The sequence below is a fragment of the Symphalangus syndactylus genome, chromosome 4 (genome assembly GCF_028878055.3).
Source record: "Symphalangus syndactylus isolate Jambi chromosome 4, NHGRI_mSymSyn1-v2.1_pri, whole genome shotgun sequence".
In the NCBI taxonomy this organism is placed as follows: Eukaryota; Metazoa; Chordata; class Mammalia; order Primates; family Hylobatidae; genus Symphalangus; species Symphalangus syndactylus.
Window position 1 is genome coordinate 111,736,368 of NC_072426.2, and position 13,121 is coordinate 111,749,488.

Below are 13,121 nucleotides of genomic sequence, written 5' to 3' on the forward strand. Positions count from 1 at the left end.
TCCATGTATTGTTTTGCCTGCAAACAAATGAATAAATACAGAGATAGGTTACTAGTCTAGGACCCAATTAAATTAGCAGGCAAGGATAATATCATCTGCAATTTAACATGTGAAAAATTCAAGTTAGTGTAAATTGTATTATATTCTATGTATAGAAGATAAATCTCACAAGTAAACCCTCGCTATTAGAAATAAGATTTACAAGTAAATTGGCAAGAAGTTCCTCAGGATTATCACATATTAGTTTGGCTGTATGGAGGACATAGAAACCACCCAGTTGCCAAGTACACTGACTTGAATCAAGTGGCTTAGAGAGTAATTTACAAATTTGAATGGCATTGAATTATATAAGAGATGTGAATATGCCACAATTCCAAAAACTATTACACGTTCCCATCCCATTCAATTGGATATTATCATTGAATGATCATTTTCTTTGTTCAATAACCACAATCTGTTTACTAATTAAATAATAATTATAGAAAGAAGTCAATATGATAATACATTACAAAATTATCTACTAATTTTTGATGTATAATAATACATTATAGAATGTAATAATAATATTCAACACTTTATCATGTTGGATAAATGCAGGAATCATTGTAAGTGCTTTTAATTAATTATTTAATTTATCACCCAAGCAAACCTTGAAGTAAAAACATTTATTATACCCATTTCACAGATGAAGAAAGTGAAGTCTAAATAGGTTAAATTACATGCTTGAGGTCACAAAAACTAGTGAGTTGCAGGTGTGAGATTTGAATCCAAAAAATATGATCCAGAGCCCAACTTCTTAATTGTTATTCTACAGTACCTCAAAGTATACAGATAAATGGAAAAACAGCCTTTTCCAAAACACTGTCAATGTTTGCTTTAATAGTTTTTAATATCAATCTATTAGTGTTTCTTTGTTATTAAACACCTGTGTGTTATAAATTTATAATATAAAATTCTGCCTCATTTATAGATATTATTGTTACAGAAATACAGGTTCTGATTTCAGTAAAAGTATATCAGGTAACTTGTATTAACTCTTAAGAACAGCCAGAATATTTGGGGCTAAACAATTTTTCTTTTAATCTGTTGAAGATCTCAAAGAGCTAGCAAAGCAGTCATGAATTTTAGGGCAAAGATCTAGAGGATAAGGAGAAAACCTAGAGTGGCTAAGACAGTTATACGTTTGACCAACATTATATGGGAGATTTTGGATTCACAGCAATCACATCATTCTGAAGCACTTACATCATTCTATCCTGTGCAGTTGAATAGAACGTGAGAGGTGAGCCTGGCATTTAGATCCTCTTTTCTCCTAGTGGAATCTACTTAAAAATGAAATAAATGTATTTAAATGATCTAAGATTGCTAGAATTTTTATCTACCTACCAGATACCAAGGCAAGTCTTCTCTGAATAAAGATAATAGTATCTTAAGCCTCAAACTATTTCTACTAATCTTAAAAGCTAATAAACAACACTCAATTACAAAGAAATAAACACATGAAGTGATAAATTAACTTGATCACTTTTGATAAATTAACAAAATAAGCAATAAATAGTAGAAACAGATTCTCAGAGAATCCAGATAAGAAAAAGAGAATTCAAAAGAAATATGCTGCCTAAGCTAAAAAAAAAAAAAATAAACGACAGGATTAAGAATTTTGTCAGAAAACTAGACATTATAAAAAATTTAGGAACTCTAACTAAAAGGTACACTAGTCAAAACAGAAAACTCAATGGATAGATTCAACAGCAAATTAGACACGACTAAAGAACGAATTGGTAAACTAGAAGATAAGTGAGAAGAAAATAAGCAACCTAAAGCATGGAGGGACAAATGAATAGAACATATAGAAAAGAGTATAGAAGACGTACAGGATATAGTAAAGAGGTAAAAGGGTCTATTATATGTGTAATTGGAGAAAAGGGAGATAACAGGGCAGAAGTAATACTTGAAGAGATAATGGCCTAGAATTTTCACTGATTGTTTCAGTCATGTATCAGGATACTATAAAACAGTGAAAATGAATGGCCTCCAGGTACATCAGAACAACGTGGGTTAATCTCCTACATGTAATATTGAGGCAAGGAAGCCAAACACAAAGAGTACTATATGATTATGTTAACATAAAATGCAAACACAGAACAAAATTATATTGCAATTTGAGAAGTCAGAACAGTGGTTATATCTTGGACAGAGGGAAGGAATACTGATTTGGTGGATCATGAGGCAGTCTTCTGAGTGTTAATAATGATCTATTTCTTGGTCTCGGCACTGGATACCCAGGCATATTTACTTCGTAATAATTCACATATTTTTTGTTTACTTTATTGTATATATGTTATATTTTACATAAAAGTTTAAAAACAAAATGAAAATAATTATTATGTGTTAGTGGGAGAAAAATTATTAATTCAAGAAACAAAAAATATTTTTTCATTCTTAAATCAAGAATTACATTTTAAGATTCATATTTTAAATATTTGATTATTGGCTGGGCGTGGCGGCTCACACCTGTAATCCCAGCACTTTGGGAGGCCGAGGCAGGTGGATCACCTGAGGTCAGGAGTTTGAAACCAGCCTGGCTAACTAACATGGTGAAATACAGATACCCCATCTCTACTAAAAATACAAAATTAGCCAGGCATGGTGGCGCATGCCTGTAATCCCAGCTACTTAGGAGGCTGAGGCAGGAGAATCGCTTGAACCTGGGAGGTGGAGGTTGCAGAGAGCCAAGATCACACCATTGCACTCCAGCCTGGGCAACAAGAGCAAAACTCCATCTCAAAAAATAAAATAGAGAAATATTTAATTATTAATAAGACTATGGATTTTTCCAATTTTCTAGTCTTTCTATAATTTCTATAATTTAGGACTTTCATGATTTTATAAAATGGTCTAAAACACTTTACTTTAGAAAAAAGAAACTATGATGGTGCATATACAATTTATCTTCTGCTTTCCATTTTTTCTGATTTCCAAAATAGTCAGATAGAATATGTGAATAATAAAAGCTACATGTGAATGTCTTCACTTTTTCAGAATCATGACCCTCTTTTAAATGGTAATACATGCAGGAAAAAACTTCTAGTCACAATATTTACTCTAGTTTGGATATAAGGCAGCAAGTAACAAGAAGTGTTCATATTAAACTATCTGATTAAGTCGAATCCTGATTGCTTGCTTGATACAGTATCATTGTTGTATAATAATCTTTGTGATGATATCTGTGACCTTAAATCATATTTTAATGAGGCTTGAAGAGAGTATATGCAGTCACAAAGAGTTGAAACTATTTGATAATTTTTGCAAGAAAACATCAGCATGCCAAATATAAGTAAATGCATACAATTATCCTCACATTATTGGGTGTGAATGCTAAAATCAAGGGGTCATTTCACTGTTTAACAAACTCTTGGGAACAGGACACTTAATCATTTATAATTGAAACTGTAAATAACTGTTGATTATGTAAGACATGAATTACTCTGACACTTGCCAAGAGAGGTCTGAAAAGGCATTCCTTCAATAAAGTGTATGAAAAACAATACCTATCATCCTCAATAATAAATTAATATTGAAAATGCCAAGAGAAAAGTTCTAAGAATCTATATATCTCTGCATTCTTTAAAAATTTGCTTTTTAGAAGCAAATCAATCCTCAAAAGAATTCGGAGAAACAAACAAATTCCACTTTATAAATCACTCATAGGTAGGATAACACCCATAATAATAAGAGACTTACAGAGGTTGCTCTTTGTTTAAAGCAAAAGTTTATCCACATGCTATTCTTTCTCTACACATGTTACTGGGAGAATTGGAGGGATAGTTTCTATTCTCTGTACTGTTTCTCTGGTTATACATGTACCAAATTATTTTTGAAAAATCAAATTTATTTGTAATTGGTTTCATAGAATGATAGTGTTTTCCTTATATCCTTGGCATTTTTGATTAGCCTCCACAGTTCTTTGAGTCATAGAAATTTCTTTTTCATGCTTGGTAACTAAATTATATTTGTTTTGACAATTTGAAAATATCTGTTTTAAAATAATGATGGATAAATACACCAAAAATGTACCTTTTATGTAATCTTATTCTTTTAAAGAAAGATAACTTGCAAGAAAATAAAATTTAAATGTACACCACTATAATTTTTTTCATAAAAATAAATCAACGAATGAGCAAGTGCTTAGGCAGCCAGCTGAACCTCTGTCAATGGGTTTATCACATCATGTTAAAATTGTTTATTTCTTTATTCTTCTGGTGCATGTAAGCACTCCATATGTAGGAGCAATATATTATTTAAATCCCCAGGACCTTATACAATATGGTGCTCAGTAACAATTCTTGAATGAAACTGAGCTGTAAAAAGTAGTCTTATTCCTAGAATGCCCCAAGGTTGAGGCAATATCTGCTGGATGTGTTTTTACTTAAAATGAAGATTGAAGAGATGTAGAATGGTAATAGATAAGGCTATTGGGACATGTACAGAAACAAATCTTTACTACATTCAGGCATAGACTGTTACTAGACAGGTTAAACATTATATAGTTTCTATGAAAAATATTTTTATATTGTAAGGAAATATAAAAACTAAAGTGGAATTAAAAAGGAGGATCTGTCTGTAGTGTTTGGTACATGTGGGTATTGACTAAACAGGAAAGAGACCACGATAGGGAGTAGCGGAGGAACAGGACGTCAAGGTATGTGTAAGTGGTCTGTCTACAGAAGTGGGAACCAGAGAGGAAAAAATGACTGAGTAATCATGAGTTTAGAGTGAAATGTCATCAGAATTCGTGAGAGTAATAAACCAAGGGAAAATTTCCTTAGTCAAGGCATAATCTAGGAAAGGCATGTTGAGTTACTATTGCTGAGTGATGGTTATGGCACCTTAGGAGGTTCTCCTAGACCTTAAAAGAATTCCCTTTTAGACATTCCATTGAGAGCTCAGTGGCTTATTTCTGCCCTAAACCCCTTTCATCCTCACCTATTCCATCTGTAGTTGTCCCAACATCCACAGATCTCTCTGCTGTTTTACTTTCAAGTATTAGTGTCCTGGTTTTCCACCTGAAGTTGGACTCACATAAGGATATCTTTTCTTAGGATCAATTTCCAAGTATGTGCATCGAGCATTTGACTTATCCTGTAGGTCTGAGTAGACTCTAGTTTAATCTGTTCTTCCACTTACAATCCCTGGTTAAAGCTCCAAGTGAGGTTTTGGCTGCATAAGCTGATGCTAAAAAAGTGCGTTGAGTCTAAAAGCACCATTGTCAAGTGAAACTGGAAATTCTCATTCTACACATGCCCAATAATCTGTCTTTGGGGTAATTTCTTCCCAACCCACACTCTTTTCTCCATCAGCTCTGCGCCTATCCTACTCATAACATGCATATACCTAATTGCATTTACCGTACATTTTGATTTGATTTTAAAAAGTAGTGGTGTTTTGTTTGCTTCAGGTATATCCTTATTCTTTTACTCTTATATGAATAAATGTCACTAGATTTTAGTAAGTCAAATATCAAAAAACCTCAGTACTCACCCATAGTCTGTGATAAAATATATTTTGTGTAATGTTTCATCCTTTAAGAAATAATGTCTCATACAACTAATATTTCTATCTGCATCTGTGAAAATAATCAAATTTTTCAGACTATTAAACTGCGAAACAAAGTGTAATTATTTGATGTTCAGCTCCTATTTTCTTAAAAACGTATTATAATTAGAGAAATATTAAGGCAAGCAAGAGCAAGAATGAGCCAAGATTTAATACATATCACCTAATTTAAAAATATTTATTGAGTATTTGTTATATATTTAGCATGATGCTAGGCATTATGGAGGCATGTGTATGTTTGAATCCTTCTAATGTGTATAGTTACAGATGTTTGGTAGAGTAGATTATAAATTTATAGAAATAATCATAGTAAAGGTAGGACAATAAAGAGATGAGGACGTTACTTATAAAACACAAAGACTTTCTTGATGACAAACAGGCATGAACATAGATAGCCTATTTAAAAATAAATAAAAATAGCCGAGTGCAGTTGCTCATGCTTGTAATTCCAGCACTTTGGAAGGCCAAGGCAGGAGGATACCTTGAGCCCAGAAGTTCAAGACCAACACCTGGGCAACAAAGGGAGATCTTGTCTCTACAAAACAATTTTAAAAAATTATCTAGGTGTAGTGGTACATACCTGTAGTCCCAGCTACTCAGAAGGCTGAGGAGGGAAGATCATTTGAGTCCAGAAGATAGACAGCAATGTACTCTGTTTGTGCCACTGCACTCCAGCCTGGGCGACAGAGCAAAACCCTGACTGAAAAATTAAATAAATAAATAAATAAATAAATAAATAAATAAATTTAAATTAAAGCAGCTGGTTAATATGAAAATACTTAACCCCACTTGCAATCAACCAAATGGAAAATATGTTTAAATACACTATTTTTTAAATTGGCCAAAATTTTAAATTATGTCGTCCAATGGTATGATACAAAGCTATGCTGCAGAGCTGTGCTGATAAATGCTTAAGGACTTGCTCTCTGGAGGGAAGTAAAACAACACCACCTATTTGTAGCATTTGCTGATTTCTGTTGTGTAAATACTCTCACCATGGCTGATTGCAAGCTACCAAATACACATCACTAAACACTAGATTGCGAAGCCATGCTTAGGATAGGCTTTCCTGAGCCAATCTGAGTAGACTCCAGCACACCTCTGATTGTGTGTACTCCTTGAAGAAACATGAATTAGGTAAATCTCTTGTAATACCAATTTGGCAATATGTTTCATTTGCCTTGAAACCATTTATGGCATTTAGACTCAGTAATCTTATATCCAGAATCTATCCTAAATAACTTCAAATAATTTTTTAACGTTACACAAATAGTTGTTTGCTGTCATAATAATTATGATAATGTTAATAATTAAATAGTAAGTAAGTATAACACATCTACAGTGTAATAGCCATCATTAAAAGCATGTTCATAAAAGGTATGAAATAACAGGGACAATGCTTTATTTATACAATTGAATTTAAAAGACAAGAAAAAGTGATCATGTGTGGTATGAACACAATTCCTTTTTAAAACCTGTACATAGAAAAAAGAAGTGATAATATATTGATAATAACGGGTTTGGGTGCAATTTTTTCATTCCTTCATAGCCCAGCACCTAGGAAATATTCAAAAAATATTTATCAGTCTCAAATATTTTCTGCTACTTTTCTACATTTCCCAGATTTGTTCTAATATAATCTACTTAGATAAGCATTAAAAAGAACTTTAATTGTGTTAGGTATGAGAGAAGTGTAAAACCAGGGTTGCTGGCTTGAGAGGATTATGGGAAAATAAGACCTGAAACAATTAGGGAATTACAAGTGGTGGAAGAAGAGAAGGAGCACAGAGGAAAGAAGCTATGCAAGATGATACTTAAGTTAGAATAGCATTTCCTTAACCACAAAACTTTTTTTAAGATTGAAACACCATATATAAGGACGGAAAATAATAGAAAGAACTACTTCATAGAGAAAGACAAAGTTCAAAGCAAGAACCCCCATGATTTGTCAAGAGATTAATCTAAATCACATTAACAGGTCTAGAGGTTGGCAAACTATGGCCAATGGAGCAAATTTATCCCATTGCCTATATTTTTAAATAAAGCTTTTTGGAATACAACCATGTCCACAAATTTGTATACTGCGCAGTTGAGACAGAGAATGTATGATCCACAAAGCCTATAATATGTACTATCTGACCCCCTACAGAAAAAGTTTGGCTACCCTTGATCTAGAAAAGAAAGTTCAAAATTTAAATATTCCATGTTTTTTAAAAAAAATTATGTGAAATTAGCTCTATATAATCATTAGAAAATGTCTTCTGAAAAGCCAAAATGTCTGACTTTACCTAATTTCCCCAGTCCTTTGTGTGAATGTGTGTGTGTGTGTGCACACGTGTGCTTAGTGGTAAATCCACTTAAAAAGTCAAGGCCATGTACTGTTACATTAGAATTGGAAGACAGATATAAAATGCTCTAAATAAAATAGAGATTAATTACAAATTCAAACGCATTAACATTATGTGAATGGCCAATTCAATAACTGATTATGTGAAAAATTAATTGCCTGCTTAAGTGGACAACCACACAAAACCGCATATCCTGTCTCAGCCCACACAGGTGTTCTATGTCTCCCAGACTTTTCAAATGATTTGGCATTCATATGCCATGGCTAAAAAAGTCAGACGCATATTTTTAACATTCAATTATCTATTCATTCTATAAACATAATAAATGACAATTTTATATTGGGAACTATATTAGTATTTAGGAATATAGTAAAGAAAGATGGTCCTTGACCTCAAAAAGAACATCTCTCCCCCACTCTCTCCTCGATTAATTTGTTATATGTTATAGGACGCATTCCAAAAAGTACACATTCCTAGGGCAATTAGTTTATGTCTGTATAATGAAATGGACAAAGAAATAAAAATGGCTACTGTTACAATTGATACTGAGAAAATGTGGTTTGGTTTGTAAAAATATTTATCAGAGTCTATTGCTTGTACCCAGAATTGCTCCCAGGATGATGTGGAAAAAAGAAGTTGAAATTGAAAGGAGCAAATTTATTCTGCATAACTAAGTATATTTAACTTTTGATTCTACCTGGTGACTTGGGAAGTTATTTCTAAAACTTGGGAAATGGAGATGGAGGTGGATTTTGGTTAGTGTGACGATGAATTCTGGCAGTATGTTGGGGGTCTGGAACCAAAAGAAATACGTCATGAGTGAGTAATTTCCATATGCAGTCTGACCTAAGTGAGGAATTTCAGAATAACTTGGTACCCAAGTGTAGTTGGTGTCTATACAATAATGAACCTCCATTGTCTCTAAAGCCTGTTACCCAACACGATAGCCTCATATTTGTGCTTCTTTCGGAAAAGGAGACATGTCCACACTTGGGATAAAGCCCTGAGAACCAGGAAGAGACAGGCAGGAGTGGTGATAAGTGATCCAGGACTGATCCTGGAGTGAAAAATGCGCTTGCTAGGCGATTGTAAGCACCACCAGGCAGGAATCATCATAAACACCAGAAATGGCACTGGACTCCTCAGATTGTGTGGGATGGAGCCTTGAGTTATTTTATTGGACATAAAAAAAGACTTGGAGACTTGGAAATTTTCAGCTTATTATTATAAACCTGATTTTTGTTTTATGTTATGCTTATTTACATCACATCAACCTCCTTCAGTGGGATGCAAGCACATGTCATATTTATCTTTATATTCCTCCTGTACCAAGCTTAGAGCATTATAGAGTAGGGGCTCATTAAATTAAGCAGAAAAAGAATTTCGAAATCAGAAAGAAGAGATGATCTTAGCTTCACCACAGAAGCAATATAGAATTGACTGAGGGCTAAACTACTTTTGTCTAATTGGGTGTCCCCAACTAAAATAGTGTCTCTAGAGTTAAGACTGGAGAAGTTTGGGAAGTGTGAATGTTGGAGAAGAAAAGTTAGATAGACCGTTTTTGTAGCAAAACCTCAAGCTAGGAAAACAAATGTTTTTAAGAAGGAGAATATATTTGCCTGTTAGGTAAAGAGAAAAAAAGGTCTCCCTAATGTAAATTTGATTTATTCTGTGGATCACACACAATATGGGCCAGAAATCTCTAAACATAGCAATACAATAAAAATCACTAAAAACAGATTTTTTTAGGTTTATTAAAAGCATATGCTCATGTTCAACCTCATGGGATTCTGATATCCTTGGTCTGGGTGAAAGAGTAAAATCTATACTTTTATTGTATTTCCCACAACCCGTTAAAATTCTAGAGAAAATTTCCTACTCCTATTGGTCTTTTTAACTTGAGGTCTGGCGTGTTTACTGAATTAATTAACAATGTGTTCACCATGTAAAGTTGCTCTCTTGCCTTCATAAATTAGAAATTTGTCGATAAAAATATTTTAATGCAACCTATTTCTCACTTTGTTTTGCTTTAAATGAATTCTCATAATACCAGATAGTATATATATCGAATACACTTCTCATTCTGCTCAATAAGTAGAAAACTTAGAGAATGGCTAAAATAAGGCTCTAAGCTAGGAAAAAGACATAGCAAAAAAAAAAGAAAAAGAAAAAGAAAAAAGAGTACTGAATAAACACGTGTTTATTATGTTATCAATGGCCAAGATGATATTGAAAGCACATGTAACAGAAAATATTATTTTCATGCTTCAGATTTCCAATCTACAGTCATGTTCTTGCACTTACTTTGAATACTATGATAGATGGATGGATGGATGACAGACAGATAGATAGACACACAGATTCATAGATGAGACATAGATAATAATTCGATAATAGATGTATAAACATAGAGAGATGGCTAGAGATAAAGATTGAGATTTTTTTTTAAAGTAAGAAATCTTGGAATTTAAGAAATGCCACACAAAAATACAAAAGAGAAAGGGAAATAAAGATTTCTTTCAATGTAAATTTTTTATTTGCTGTTTTACCTTAAAAATAATAATGTCAATTTCTGTCACATTGTCATGTGATTATATAATGAAATTGGTTTCAGTATTGTCATTCATCTGTTCTAATTTCAGGTATCAGATGTATTAAGCAGTTCAAACTGAGAGTGTAATCTTTTTAAAATCGTATTATAGATTCAGGGGGTACATGTGCAGATTTGTTACATGGCTAGGGTTTGGGCTTCTAGTGAGGCCATCACCCAGATAGTGAACCTAGTACACAATAGGTAGTTTTTCAACTATCATCCCCCTCCTTCAATTCATTCCCCCTTTTGGAGTTCCCATTGACTATTATTTCCGTCTTTATGACCATGGGTATCTACTATTTAGCTCCCACTTATAAGTGAGAACATGTGGTATTTGATTTTCTGTGTTATTTCACTTAGGAAAATGGCCTCCAGTCCTGCCATGTTATTGCAAAGGACATGATTTCATTCTTTTTTAAGTACTCCGTGGTGTATATGTACCACATTTTCTTTATCCAATCCACCATGGGTGGATTGATGGGTGCATAGGTTGACTCCATAACTTTGCTATTGTGAATAGTGCTTTGATAAACATATGAGTGTAAGTGTCTTTTAGATAACAAAAAATCATTTTCTTTTAGGTGGATGTCTAGCAGTCAGATAGCTGGGTCAAATGGTAGTTCTGTTTTTAGTTCTTTGAGAAATCCCCACACTGTTTTCCAAAGGGGTTGAACTATTTTACATTCCCACCAACAGTGTATAAGCGTTCCCTTTTCTAGTCATTGTTGTCAATGTCTTTATTTTTTGACTTTTTAATAATAGCCATTCTGATTGGTGTGAAATGGTATTTCATTGTGGTTTTAACTTGCATTTCCCTGATGATTAGTGATGTTGAGCTATTTGTCATTTTGTTGGCAACCTGTATGCCTTCTTTTGAGAAGTGTTTGTTCATGTCCTTTGCCCACTTTTTAACAGTTATTTGTTTTTTTCTTGTTGATTGGTAACAGTACACTTTCAAAGACAGTTGAGAAGACATAAAAATTATTGCAAAGCTCCTTTTCTTATAGGAGGTAGCATGGAAGTTTGGAGTCCACTTGCTACCTACAAATGTTGTGACTTAAGGGTGCCGATTATTTGAAACTATTAAGAGGGAGAAAAAATCTATCCCTCCCCCTCTCCCATTGAAAGAGCACAATCAGGCCGGGCGCGGTGGCTCACGCTTGTAATCCCAGCACTTTGGGAGGCCGAGGCAGGTGGATCACGAGGTCGGGAGATCGAGACCACGGTGAAACCCCGTCTCTACTAAAAATACAAAAAAATTAGCCGGGCGTGGTGGCGGGCACCTGTAGTCCCAGCTACTCGGAGAGGCTGAGGCAGGAGAATGGCGTGAACCCGGGAGGCGGAGCTTGCAGTGAGCCGAGATTGCGCCACTGCACTCCAGCCTGGGCAACAGAGTGAGACTCCGTCTCAAAAAAAAAAAAAAAAAAAAAAGAAAGAGCACAATCCTAGGATAGGTGTGCTGACACTACCCCAAAGCTTTCAAAATTATTCATATATCATCACCTCGTTTCCTTAGTTTTCATACACACACACACACACACACACACACACACACCACACTTCTGGTTCTGGAAAAAGAATGTTATTTCATAACTGTAGTTTTCTTTCCATGAAAACCACTATAAAATGAAAGGCATATTTTGCAAATGAGGGCATATTAAACTTGAGAACATATTGCATTTATGCTCCCAAATTTTAGTTTATGCTGTAAGCCTAGATCTAGAGAGAAAGGAAGTTCCGTGGAAGTCAAGAAAAGAACTAGGGGAAAGAGTGAGATTGAGATTATGTCTACTGTGCATTTACACCAGGTGCCATCAATTTAGCAAGTTATTAGACAATCCGAAGATCACAACTGTTCCATTACTTCTTGCAGTTCCCATACAGTCAAAAGGATACTGCCCTGTCCTTGCTAGATTAATGAAAACCGACTAAGATCAGAAAAGTAATAAGTTGAAAGAAGATAATTCAGACAGTTCTAGAAGTTACTAAAGTAGGCCCCGTATTGCCATTTTCCCAGAGAAAGAGGATAACGACTTTCTAGGGGTGCTGGAGCCTGCTCTTGTGGACTCACTAGAACCTATTAATAAATGTTCAGGAATTTTGTGAGCCAGGTATTACACTGTTGGTCATTTGTAATTGGCCATAGTGGGAGTATGCACAAAACAGAAAGCACAGAATGCTACAAATCAGGGACTTTTGTTCCCCCTGAGGGCCTATTTATTAACCCAGCACGTACAAAAATATCATGGTAGAATGTTTACATTTTTAAAAGACGTAAAAATAACTATTTTGTTGAAAAATGTTTACTTTTAGGCAACTGTTTCCCTTTTACAAAATTCATAAACCTATATCTTCATTTTTAGAAATGATCTAGAAAACACTTGCAACTCTATTAATGAGAAAGTATTAATTATCTTTAAAGTAATATTTGAGATTAAAAAATAAATTGACCTAATTTTAACCTAGCCCAAACAACCCAATGTCATTTGAAAATATTTGCTTTTCAGTATTTCCAGGGACACAGAGAGTGTTCTTTCCCTAAACCAAACTATTGACCTAAATTT

The 13,121-nt window shown here is 34.0% G+C and overlaps 1 long non-coding RNA gene across 1 annotated transcript in view; it reads right to left on the minus strand.

Moving 5' to 3' along the window:
- Window positions 1-5,559: 5,559 nt before the first annotated feature.
- Window positions 5,560-13,121, minus strand: part of LOC129481063 (uncharacterized) — a 28,753-nt gene continuing 21,191 nt past the window's right edge. The window contains exons 2-3 of the long non-coding RNA XR_008657248.2: window positions 6,197-6,316; window positions 5,560-5,626 (exon numbers count right to left, since the gene is read on the minus strand). This is a non-coding gene — a long non-coding RNA (uncharacterized lncRNA). The remainder of the gene's footprint in view (window positions 5,627-6,196; window positions 6,317-13,121) is intronic.